We start from the raw sequence: 14630 nt of genomic DNA, 5'->3' as shown, positions 1-14630 counted from the left end.
TGTGTAATAAACAGCCTAATACACAGCACTGTACCTCACACAGTGTGTAATACACAGCCTAATACACAGCACTGTACCTCACACAGTGTGTAATACACAGCCTAATACACAGCACTGTACCTCACACAGTGTGTAATACACAGCACTGTACCTCACACAGTGTGTAATACACAGCCTAATACACAGCACTGTACCCCCATAGTGTGTAATACACAGCCTAATACACAGCACTGTACCTCACACAGTGTGTAATACACAGCCTAATACACAGCACTGTACCCCCATAGTGTGTAATACACAGCCTAATACACAGCACTGTACCTCACACAGTGTGTAATACACAGCCTAATACACAGCACTGTACCCCCATAGTGTGTAATACACAGCCTAATACACAGCACTGTACCTCACACAGTGTGTAATACACAGCCTAATACACAGCACTGTACCCCCATAGTGTGTAATACACAGCCTAATACACAGCACTGTACCTCACACAGTGTGTAATACACAGCCTAATACACAGCACTGTACCGCACACAGTGTGTAATACACAGCCTAATACACAGCACTGTACCTCACACAGTGTGTAATACACAGCCTAATACACAGCACTGTACCGCACACAGTGTGTAATACACAGCCTAATACACAGCACTGTACCTCACACAGTGTGTAATACACAGCCTAATACACAGCACTGTACCTCACACAGTCTGTAATTCACAGCACTGTACCTCACACAGTGTGTAATACACAGCACTGTACCTCACACAGTGTGTAATACACAGCACTGTACCTCACACAGTGTGTAATACACAACACTATACCCCCACAGTGTGTAATACAGAGCACTAAACCCCAATAGTGTGTAATACACAGCACTGTATCCCCATAGTGTGTAATACACAGCACTGTACCTCACACAGTGTGTAATACACAGCACTGTACCTCACACAGTGTGTAATACACAGCACTGTACCTCACACAGTGTGTAATACACAGCACTGTACCTCACACAGTGTGTAATACACAGCATTGTGCATCACACAGTGTGTAATACACAGCACTGTACCTCACACAGTGTGTAATACACAACACTATACCCCCACAGTGTGTAATACAGAGCACTAAACCCCAATAGTGTGTAATACACAGCACTGTATCCCCATAGTGTGTAATACACAGCACTGTACCTCACACAGTGTGTAATACACAGCACTGTACCTCACACAGTGTGTAATACACAGCATTGTGCATCACACAGTGTGTAATACACAGCACTGTACCTCACACAGTGTGTAATACACAGCACTATACCCCCACAGTGTGTAATACAGAGCACTAAACCCCCAATAGTGTGTAATACACAGCACTGTATCCCCATAGTGTGTAATACACAGCACTGTACCTCACACAGTGTGTAATACACAGCACTGTACCTCACACAGTGTGTAATACACAGCACTGTACCTCACACAGTGTGTAATACACAGCACTGTACCTCACACAGTGTGTAATACACAGCACTGTACCTCACACAGTGTGTAATACACAGCGTGTAATACACAGTACTGTACCTCACACAGTGTATAATACACAGCACTGTACCTCACACAGTGTGTAATACACAGCCTAATACACAGCACTGTACCTCACACAGTGTGTAATACACAGCACTGTACCTCACACAGTGTGTAATACACAACATTATACCCCCACAGTGTGTAATACACAGCACTATACCTCACACAGTGTGTAATACACAGCACTGTACCTCACACAGTGTGTAATACACAGCACTGTACCTCACACAGTGTGTAATACACAGCACTGTACCTCACACAGTGTGTAATACACAGCATTGTACCTCACACAGTGTGTAATACACAGCATTGTGCCTCACACAGTGTGTAATACACAGCACTGTACCTCACACAGTGTGTAATACACAACACTATACCCCCACAGTGTGTAATACACAGCACTAAACCCCCATAGTGTGTAATACACAGCACTGTACCCCCATAGTGTGTAATACACAGCACTGTACCTCACACAGTGTGTAATACACAGCACTGTACCTCACACAATGTGTAATACACAGCACTGTACCTCACACAATGTGTAATACACAGCACTGTACCTCACACAGTGTGTAATACACAGCACTAGTCTGTACCTCACACAGTGTGTAATACACAGCACAGTACCTCACACAGTGTATAATACACAGCACTGTACCTCACACAGTGTGTAATACACAGCACTGTACCTCACACAGTGTGTAATACACAGCACATTACCTCACACAGTGTATAATACACAGCACTGTAACTCACACAGTGTGTAATACAGCCTGATACACAGCATAGTGTGTAATGTGTCTTTATCGGGTAAATCCAGGGCGGTCTATATAACGCAGGGCCTACTAGCCTTCTCTAACTATATAGCCTGTCTCTATAGAGTAAATCCAGGGCGGTCTATATAACGCAGGGCCTACTAGCCTTCTCTAACTATATAGCCTGTCTCTATAGGGTAAATCCAGGGCGGTCTATATAACGCAGGTCTTACTAGCCTTCTCTAACTATATAGCCAGTCTCTATCGGGTAAATCCAGGGCGGTCTATATAACGCAGGGCCTACTAGCCTTCTCTAACTATATAGCCTGTCTCTATAGAGTAAATCCAGGGCGGTCTATATAACGCAGGGCCTACTAGCCTTCTCTAACTATATAGTCTGTCTCTATCGAGTAAATCCAGGGCGGTCTATATAACGCAGGTCTTACTAGCCTTCTCTAACTATATAGCCTGTCTCTATCGGGTAAATCCAGGGCGGTCTATATAACGCAGGGCCTACTAGCCTTCTCTAACTATATAGCCTGTCTCTATCGGGTAAATCCAGGGCGGTCTATATAACGCAGGGCCTACTAGCCTTCTCTAACTATATAGCCTGTCTCTCGAGTAAATCCAGGGCGGTCTATATAACGCAGGTCTTACTAGCCTTCTCTAACTATATAGCCTGTCTCTATCGAGTAAATCCAGGGCGGTCTATATAACGCAGGGCCTACTAGCCTTCTCTAACTATATAGCCTGTCTCTATCGAGTAAATCCAGGGCGGTCTATATAACGCAGGGCCTACTAGCCTTCTCTAACTATATAGCCTGTCTCTATCGGGTAAATCCAGGGCGGTCTATATAACGCAGGTCTTACTAGCCTTCTCTAACTATATAGCCTGTCTCTATCGAGTAAATCCAGGGCGGTCTATATAACGCAGGTCTTACTAGCCTTCTCTAACTTTATAGCCTGTCTCTATCGAGTAAATCCAGGGCGGTCTATATAACGCAGGTCTTACTAGCCTTCTCTAACTATATAGCCTGTCTCTATCGAGTAAATCCAGGGCGGTCTATATAACGCAGGTCTTACTAGCCTTCTCTAACTATATAGCCTGTCTCTATCGGGTAAATCCAGGGCGGTCTATATAACGCAGGTCTTACTAGCCTTCTCTAACTATATAGCCTGTCTCTATAGAGTAAATCCAGGGCGGTCTATATAACGCAGGGCCTACTAGCCTTCTCTAACTATATAGCCTGTCTCTATAGAGTAAATCCAGGGCGGTCTATATAACGCAGGGCCTACTAGCCTTCTCTAACTATATAGCCTGTCTCTATAGGGTAAATCCAGGGCGGTCTATATAACGCAGGGCCTACTAGCCTTCTCTAACTATATAGCCTGTCTCTATCGGGTAAATCCAGGGCGGTCTATATGACGCAGGTCTTACTAGCCTTCTCTAACTATATAGCCTGTCTCTATCGAGTAAATCCAGGGCGGTCTATATAACGCAGGTCTTACTAGCCTTCTCTAACTATATAGCCTGTCTCTATCGGGTAAATCCAGGGCGGTCTATATAACGCAGGGCCTACTAGCCTTCTCTAACTATATAGCCTGTCTCTATCGAGTAAATCCAGGGCGGTCTATATAACGCAGGTCTTACTAGCCTTCTCTAACTATATAGCCTGTCTCTAGCGGGTAAATCCAGGGCGGTCTATATAACGCAGGGCCTACTAGCCTTCTCTAACTATATAGCCTGTCTCTATAGGGTAAATCCAGGGCGTTCTATATAACGCAGGGCCTACTAGCCTTCTCTAACTATATAGCCTGTCTCTATCGAGTAAATCCAGGGCGGTCTATATAACGCAGGTCTTACTAGCCTTCTCTAACTATAAAGCCTGTCTCTAGCGGGTAAATCCAGGGCGGTCTATATAACGCAGGGCCTACTAGCCTTCTCTAACTATATAGCCTGTCTCTATAGGGTAAATCCAGGGCGGTCTATATAACGCAGGGCCTACTAGCCTTTCTGTTTAGTGTAAATCCATGGCTAGGCGGCAGTATGAGGGGCACAGAGGACATACTAGAGTATGTCGCCTTGCGGGCTGTGTGTTTATATGGGACGTATAACGCCTGGCTGGCTGTGTGTGTGTATGGGACGTATAACGTCTGGCTGGCTGTGTGTGTGTATAGGACGTATAACAGCCAGCCAGACGTTACACATCACATACACACACACAGCCAGCCAGGCGTTATACATCCCATTCACACAGTCAGACAGGCGTTATACATCCCATACACACACCCAGCCAGCCAGGCGTTATACATCCCATACACACAGCAAGACAGGCGATATACAGCCCATACACACAACCAGGCGGTTTACACCCCATACACTTTATAACTAAATTAATGATTTCTAAAGAAATCAGGAGAACGGTAAACCCCCGCCTAATGCAGATTTCTTTCCATGAGGGACCCTGCAGAATAATGAAGGGCTCTCCCCCCTTCTGCTGCAGGACGAGTTGGGAGGCTTTATTACTGCATGACATACTCAGCAGTGACCTGAGCTGACGCAGCCTCTCTGTGCATGATGCAGTTCTAAAACAAACTGAGAAACTGCAGCTAAACAGGATGATAAGAGCGGTAAGCATGCCTAGGGGAAACTAATGGGTTAACACAGATAGATAGTGTGCCACCCTACCGATATCCAGGGATTAGAGGGTTAACATAGATAGTGTGCCACCCTACCGATATCCAGGGAATAGAGGGTTAACATAGATAGTGTGCCACCCTACCGATATCCAGGGATTAGAGGGTTAACATAGATAGTGTGCACCCTACCGATATCCAGGGATTAGAGGGTTAACATAGTGTGCCACCCTACTGATATCCAGGGATTAGAGGGTTAATACGGATTGTGTGCCACCCTACCGATATCCAGGGATTAGAGGGTTAACATAGATAGTGTGCCACCCTACCGATATCCAGGGATTAGAGGGTTAACATAGATAGTGTGCCACCCTACTGATATCCAGGGATTGGAGGATTAACACAGATAGTGTGCCACCCTATTGATATCCAGGGATTAGAGGGTTAATACGGATTGTGTGCCACCCTACTGATATCCAGGGATTAGAGGGTTAACATAGATAGTGTGCCACCCTACCGATATCCAGGGATTGGAGGATTAACACAGATAGTGTGCACCCTACCAATATCCAGGCATTAGAGGGTTAACATAGATAGTGTGCCACCCTACTGATATCCAGGGATTAGAGGATTAACATAGATAGTGTGCCACCCTACCGATATCCAGGGATTAGAGGATTAACATAGATAGTGTGCCACCCTACCGATATCCAGGGATTAGAGGGTTAACACAGATAGTGTGCCACCCTACTGATATCCAGGGATTAGAGGATTAACATAGATAGTGTGCCACCCTACCGATATCCAGGGGGATTAGGGGATTAATACGGATTGTGTGCCACCCTACCGATATCCAGGGATTAGAGGGTTAACACAGATAGTGTGCCACCCTACCGATATCCAGGGATTAGAGGGTTAACATAGATAGTGTGCCACCCTACTGATATCCAGGGATTAGGGTATTAATACGGATTGTGTGCCACCCTACCGATATCCAGGGATTAGAGGATTAACATAGATAGTGTGCCACGCCACCGATATCCAGGGATTAGAGGGTTAACATAGATAGTGTGCCACCCCACCGATATCCAGGGATTAGAGGATTAACATAGATAGTGTGCCACCCTACCGATATCCAGGGATTAGAGGGTTAACACAGATAGTGTGCCACCCTACCGATATCCAGGGATTAGAGGGTTAACATAGATAGTGTGCCACCCTACTGATATCCAGGGATTAGAGGGTTAACACAGATAGTGTGCCACCCCACCGATATCCAGGGATTAGGGGATTAATACGGATTGTGTGCCACCCTACCGATATCCAGGGATTAGAGGGTTAACACAGATAGTGTGCCACCCTACCGATATCCAGGGATTAGAGGGTTAACATAGATAGTGTGCCACCCTACTGATATCCAGGGATTAGAGGGTTAACACAGATAGTGTGCCACCCTACTGATATCCAGGGAATAGAGGGTTAACATAGATAGTGTGCCATCCTACTGATATCCAGGGATTAGAGGGTTAACATAGATAGTGTGCCACCCTAATGATATCCAGGGATTAGAGGGTTAACATAGATAGTGTGCCACCCTACCAATATCCAGGGATTAGAGGGTTAACATAGTGTGCCACCCTACCGATATCCAGGGATTAGAGGGTTAAAACAGATAGTGTGCCACCCTACTGATATCCAGGGATTAGAGGATTAACATAGATAGTGTGCCACCCTACTGATATCCAGGGATTAGAGGATTAACATAGATAGTGTGCCACCCTACTGATATCCAGGGATTAGAGGGTTAACATAGATAGTGTGCCACCCTACTGATATCCAGGGATAAGAGGGTTAACATGGATAGTGTGCCACCCTACTGATATCCAGGGATTAGAGGGTTAACATAGATAGTGTGCCACCCCACCGATATCCAGGGATTAGAGGATTAACACAGATTGTGTGCCACCCTACCGATATCCAGGGATTGGAGGATTAACATAGATAGTGTGCCACCCTACCGATATCCAGGGATTAGAGGGTTAACATAGATAGTGTGCCACCCTACTGATATCCAGGGATTAGAGGGTTAACATAGATAGTGTGCCACCCTACTGATATCCAGGGATTGGAGGGTTAATACGGATTGTGTGCCACCCTACCGATATCCAGGGATTAGAGGGTTAACATAGATAGTGTGCCACCCTACCGATATCCAGGGATTAGAGGGTTAACATAGATAGTGTGCCACCCTACTGATATCCAGGGATTGGAGGGTTAATACGGATTGTGTGCCACCCCACCGATATCCAGGGATTAAAGGATTAACATAGATAGTGTACCACCCTACTGATATCCAGGGATTAGAGGGTTAACATAGTGTGCCACCCTACTGATATCCAGGGATTAGAGGTTTAACATAGATAGTGTGCCACCCTACCGATAACCAGGGATTAGAGGGTTAACATAGATAGCGTGCCACCCAACCGATATCCAGGGATTAGAGGGTTAACATAGATAGTGTGCCACCCTACCGATATCCAGGGATTAGAGGGTTAACATAGATAGTGTGCCACCCTACCGATATCCAGGGATTAGAGGGTTAACATAGATAGTGTGCCACCCCACCGATATCCAGGGATTAGAGGGTTAACATAGGTAGTGTGCCACCCTACTGATATCCAGGGATTAGAGGGTTAATACGGATTGTGTGCCACCCCACCGATATCCAGGGATTAGAGGGTTAACATAGGCAGTGTGCCACCCTACTGATATCCAGGGATTAGAGGGTTAACATAGATAGTGTGCCACCCTACTGATATCCAGGAACTGGGCAGGGCGGAATGCTCTGCAGAACACACTAAGCAGAATGCTCTGTAGCAGATCTCACTCAATGCTAATGCGATTTCCCTGTGAGATGCTGTAAGTGAATTTACCTGTTAGCAATGAGCGCAGCCTTCTAATCTCATTACTGCCATGGGGCAACAGCCACGGGTAACGGGTCTCTGCTGCGTGTGAAACACAGCACCCATAGGGCGCTTTTCACTAGGAAGTAACTGATAGAGCTATAGCACACAGTGGTACTGAGTATGCGTATATAGTATGCGTATATAGTATGCATATATTGTATGCGTATCTAGTATGCGTATCTAGTATGCGTATCTAGTATGCGTATCTAGTATGCGTATATAGTATGCGTATATAGTATGCGTATATAGTATGCGTATATAGTATGCGTATCTAGTATGCGTATATAGATGGCGTATATAGTATGCGTATATAGTATGCGTATATAGTATGTGTATCTAGTATGCGTATCTAGTATGCGTATCTAGTATGCGTATATAGTATGCGTATATAGTATGCGTATATAGTATGCGTATATAGTATGCGTATATAGTATGCGTATATAGATGGCGTATATAGTATGCGTATATAGTATGCGTATCTAGTATGCGTATATAGTATGCGTATATAGTATGCGTATATAGTATGTGTATCTAGTATGTGTATCTAGTATGTGTATATAGTATGTGTATATAGTATGCGTATATAGTATGCGTATATAGTATGCGTATATAGTATGCGTATATAGATGGCGTATATAGATGGCGTATATAGTATGCGTATATAGTATGCGTATATAGTATGCGTATCTAGTATGCGTATCTAGTATGCGTATCTAGTATGCGTATATAGATGGCGTATATAGTATGCGTATATAGTATGCGTATATAGTATGTGTATCTAGTATGCGTATATAGTATGCGTATATAGTATGCGTATATAGTATGCGTATATAGTATGCGTATATAGTATGTGTATCTAGTATGCGTATATAGTATGCGTATATAGTATGTGTATATAGTATGCGTATATAGTATGCGTATCTAGTATGTGTACGCGGCCACATATACTGATTGTACAGTGCTGTGGTTTATGTTGGCGCTGTATTAGACAGACTGATTGTACAGCGATGTGGTTTATATTGGCGCTGTATTAGACAGACTGATTGTACAGCGCTGTGGTTTATGTTGGCGCTGTATTAAATAGACTGATTGTACAGCGTTGCGTTTAAGTTGGCGCTGTATTAGATAGACTGATTGTACAGCGCTGTGGTTTATGTTGGCGCTGTATTAGACAGACTGATTGTACAGCGCTGCGGTTTATGTTGGTGCTGTATTAGATATACTGATTTACAGCACTGCGGTTTATGTTGGCACTGTATTAGATAGACTGATTGTACAGCGTTGCGGTTTTTGTTGGCGCTGTATTAGATAGACTGATTGTACAGCGTTGCGGTTTTTGTAGGCGCTGTATTAGATAGACTGATTGTACAGCGTTGCGGTTTATGTTGGCGCTGTATTAGATATACTGATTGTACAGCACTGCGGTTTATGTTGGCGCTGTATTAGATAGACTGATTGTACAGCATTGCGTTTATATTGGCGCTGTATTAGATAGACTGATTGTACAGCGTTGCGTTTATATTGGCGCTGTATTAGACTGATTGTACAGTGTTGCGTTTATGTTGGCGCTGTATTAGATAGACTGATTGTACAGCGTTGCGTTTATGTTGGCGCTGTATTAGATAGACTGATTGTACAGCGTTGCGGTTTTTGTTGGCGCTGTATTAGATAGACTGATTGTACAGCGTTGCGGTTTTTGTTGGCGCTGTATTAGATAGACTGATTGTACAGCGTTGCGTTTATATTGGCGCTGTATTAGATAGACTGATTGTACAGCGTTGCGATTATGTTGGCGCTGTATTAGATAGACTGATTGTACAGCGCTGGGGTTTATGTTGGTGCTATAGACAGGTAGGACAGGCCTGCTGGTTGCACACAGTGTTTACTCAGATTATTGACCGAGATGTCCCTTTGTCCTGGGGCCCGCCCGTTCTTTCAATGCTAATCTGCAACTACAATCCTGCCCAGGCACTCAACCCTGTAAAAACCACTCCCAGGTCTTATCTGCATCTTTCATCCCTCACTTTGATGTCTGATAGCATTGTATTCACGGTCTGTCCTGTGTATTCTCCATCAATAGATTTTACTAATACTTCAATCAATGGAAACATCCTCTGCTCATCGAGCCGGTCTCAACATTTATTCAGCGTAATGGAGACAGGAGCGCAAAGGACGTGTCACATTATATGCCACAGTGGCCAACAGGGGGAGAAAGCGATATTATGGGGGGAGTTACTGGCTCAGACAGGGGGAGAAAGCGATATTATGGGGGGAGTTACTGGCTCAGACAGGGGGAGAAAGCGATATTATGGGGGGAGTGACTGGTTCAGACAGGGGGAGAAAGCGATATTATGGGGGGAGTTACTGGCTCAGACAGGGGGAGAAAGCGATATTATGGGGGGAGTGACTGGTTCAGACAGGGGGAGAAAGCGATATTATGGGGGGAGTGACTGGTTCAGACAGGGGGAGAAAGCGATATTATGGGGGGAGTGACTGGTTCAGACAGGGGGAGAAAGCGATATTATGGGGGGAGTTACTGGCTCAGACAGGGGGAGAAAGCGATATTATGGGGGGAGTGACTGGTTCAGACAGGGGGAGAAAGCGATATTATGGGGGGAGTTACTGGCTCAGACAGGGGGAGAAAGCGATATTATGGGGGGAGTGACTGGTTCAGACAGGGGGAGAAAGCGATATTATGGGGGGAGTGACTGGCTCAGACAGGGGGAGAAAGCGATATTATGGGGGGAGTGACTGGCTCAGACAGGGGGAGAAAGCGATATTATGGGGGGAGTGACTGGTTCAGACAGGGGGAGAAAGCGATATTATGGGGGGAGTGACTGGTTCAGACAGGGGGAGAAAGCGATATTATGGGGGGAGTTACTGGCTCAGACAGGGGGAGAAAGCGATATTATGGGGGGAGTGACTGGTTCAGACAGGGGGAGAAAGCGATATTATGGGGGGAGTGACTGGTTCAGACAGGGGGAGAAAGCGATATTATGGGGGGAGTTACTGGCTCAGACAGGGGGAGAAAGCGATATTATGGGGGGAGTGACTGGTTCAGACAGGGGGAGAAAGCGATATTATGGGGGGAGTGACTGGTTCAGACAGGGGGGAAAGCGATATTATGGGGGGAGTTACTGGCTCAGACAGGGGGAGAAAGCGATATTATGGGGGGAGTGACTGGTTCAGACAGGGGGAGAAAGCGATATTATGGGGGGAGTGACTGGTTCAGACAGGGGGAGAAAGCGATATTATGGGGGGAGTTACTGGCTCAGACAGGGGGAGAAAGCGATATTATGGGGGGAGTGACTGGTTCAGACAGGGGGAGAAAGCGATATTATGTGGGGAGTGACTGGTTCAGACAGGGGGAGAAAACGATATTATGGGGGGAGTTACTGGCTCAGACAGGGGGAGAAAGCGATATTATGGGGGGAGTGACTGGTTCAGACAGGGGGAGAAAGCGATATTATGGGGGGAGGGACTGGCTCAGACAGTGGGGGAAAGCGATATTATGGGGGGAGTTACTGGTTCAGACAGGGGGAGAAAGCGATATTATGGGGAGAGTGACTGGTTCAGACAGGGGGAGAAAGCGATATTATGTGGGAAGTGACTGGTTCAGACAGGGGGAGAAAGCGATATTATGGGGGGAGTGACTGGCTCAGACAGGGGGAGAAAGCGATATTATGTGGGGAGTGACTGGTTCAGACAGGGGGAGAAAACGATATTATGGGGGGAGTTACTGGCTCAGACAGGGGGAGAAAGCGATATTATGGGGGAGTGACTGGCTCAGACAGGGGGAGAAAGCGATATTATGGGGGGAGTGACTAGCTCAGACAGGGTGGAGAAAGCAATATTATGGGGGGAGTGACTGGCTCAGACAGGGGGAGAAAGCGATATTATGGGGGGAGTGACTGCTCAGACAGGGGGAGACAGCGATATTATGGGGGGAGTGACTGGCTCAGACAGGGGGAGACAGCAATATTATGGGGGGAGTGACTGGCTCAGACAGGGGGAGAAAGCGATATTATGGGGGGAGTGACTGGTTCAGACAGGGGGAGAAAGCGATATTATGGGGGGAGTAACTGGTTCAGACAGGGGGAGAAAGCGATATTATGGGGGGAGTGACTGGCTCAGACAGGGGGAGAAAGCGATATTATGGGGGGAGTGACTAGCTCAGACAGGGTGGAGAAAGCGATATTATGGGAGGAGCGACTGGTTCAGACAGGGGGAAAAAGCGATATTATGGGGGGAGTTACAGGCTCAGACAGGGGGAGAAAGCGATATTATGGGGGGAGTGACTGCTCAGACAGTGGGGGAACGTGATATTATGTGGGAGTTACTGGTTCAGACAGGGGGAGACAGCGATATTATGTGGGAGTTACTGGTTCAGACAGGGGGAGAAAGCGATATTATGGGGAGAGTGACTGGTTCAGACAGGGGGAGAAAGCGATATTATGGGGGGAGTGACTGGTTCAGACAGGGGGAGAAAGCGATATTATGGGGGGAGTGACTGGCTCAGACAGGGGGAGAAAGCGATATTATGGGGGGAGTGACTAGCTCAGACAGGGTGGAGAAAGCGATATTATGGGAGGAGCGACTGGTTCAGACAGGGGGAGAAAGCGATATTATGGGGGGAGTTACAGGCTCAGACAGGGGGAGAAAGCGATATTATGGGGGGAGTGACTGGTTCAAACAGGGGGAGAAAGCGATATTATGGGGGGAGTGACTAGCTCAGACAGGGTGGAGAAAGCGATATTATGGGAGGAGCGACTGGTTCAGACAGGGGGAGAAAGCGATATTATGGGGGGAGTGACTGGCTCAGACAGGGGGAGAAAGCGATATTATGGGGGGAGTGACTAGCTCAGACAGGGTGGAGAAAGCGATATTATGGGAGGAGCGACTGGTTCAGACAGGGGGAGAAAGCGATATTATGGGGGGAGTTACAGGCTCAGACAGGGGGAGAAAGCAATATTATGGGGGGAGTGACTGCTCAGACAGTGGGGGAACGTGATATTATGTGGGAGTTACTGGTTCAGACAGGGGGAGACAGCGATATTATGTGGGAGTTACTGGTTCAGACAGGGGGAGAAAGCGATATTATGGGGAGAGTGACTGGTTCAGACAGGGGGAGAAAGCGATATTATGGGGGGAGTTACTGGCTCAGACAGGGGGAGAAAGCGATATTATGGGGGGAGTGACTGGTTCAGACAGGGGGAGAAAGCGATATTATGGGGGGAGTGACTGGCTCAGACAGGGGGAGAAAGCGATATTATGGGGGGAGTGACTGGCTCAGACAGGGGGAGAAAGCGATATTATGGGGGGAGTGACTGGTTCAGACAGGGGGAGAAAGCGATATTATGGGGGGAGTGACTGGTTCAGACAGGGGGAGAAAGCGATATTATGGGGGGAGTTACTGGCTCAGACAGGGGGAGAAAGCGATATTATGGGGGGAGTGACTGGTTCAGACAGGGGGAGAAAGCGATATTATGGGGGGAGTGACTGGTTCAGACAGGGGGAGAAAGCGATATTATGGGGGGAGTTACTGGCTCAGACAGGGGGAGAAAGCGATATTATGGGGGGAGTGACTGGTTCAGACAGGGGGAGAAAGCGATATTATGGGGGGAGTGACTGGTTCAGACAGGGGGAGAAAGCGATATTATGGGGGGAGTTACTGGCTCAGACAGGGGGAGAAAGCGATATTATGGGGGGAGTGACTGGTTCAGACAGGGGGAGAAAGCGATATTATGGGGGGAGTGACTGGTTCAGACAGGGGGAGAAAGCGATATTATGGGGGGAGTTACTGGCTCAGACAGGGGGAGAAAGCGATATTATGGGGGGAGTGACTGGTTCAGACAGGGGGAGAAAGCGATATTATGGGGGGAGTGACTGGTTCAGACAGGGGGAGAAAGCGATATTATGGGGGGAGTGACTGGTTCAGACAGGGGGAGAAAGCGATATTATGGGGGGAGTGACTGGTTCAGACAGGGGGAGAAAGCGATATTATGGGGGGAGTGACTGGCTCAGACAGGGGGAGAAAGCAATATTATGGGGGGAGTGACTGGTTCAGACAGGGGGAGAAAGCGATATTATGGGGGGAGTGACTGGTTCAGACAGGGGGAGAAAGCGATATTATGTGGGGAGTGACTGGTTCAGACGGGGGGAGAAAGCGATATTATGGGGGGAGTGACTGGCTCAGACAGGGGGAGAAAGCGATATTATGTGGGGAGTGACTGGTTCAGACAGGGGGAGAAAACGATATTATGGGGGGAGTTACTGGCTCAGACAGGGGGAGAAAGCGATATTATGGGGGAGTGACTGGTTCAGACAGGGGGAGAAAGCGATATTATGGGGGGAGGGACTGGCTCAGACAGTGGGGGAAAGCGATATTATGGGGGGAGTTACTGGTTCAGACAGGGGGAGAAAGCGATATTATGGGGAGAGTGACTGGTTCAGACAGGGGGAGAAAGCGATATTATGTGGGAAGTGACTGGTTCAGACAGGGGGAGAAAGCGATATTATGGGGGGAGTGACTGGCTCAGACAGGGGGAGAAAGCGATATTATGTGGGGAGTGACTGGTTCAGACAGGGGGAGAAAACGATATTATGGGGGGAGTTACTGGCTCAGACAGGGGGAGAAAGCGATATTATGGGGGAGTGACTGGCTCAGACAGGGGGAGAAAGCGATA

Source organism: Pelobates fuscus, chromosome 1 (assembly GCF_036172605.1).
Source record: "Pelobates fuscus isolate aPelFus1 chromosome 1, aPelFus1.pri, whole genome shotgun sequence".
In the NCBI taxonomy this organism is placed as follows: Eukaryota; Metazoa; Chordata; class Amphibia; order Anura; family Pelobatidae; genus Pelobates; species Pelobates fuscus.
This window is presented reverse-complemented; position numbering follows the sequence as displayed.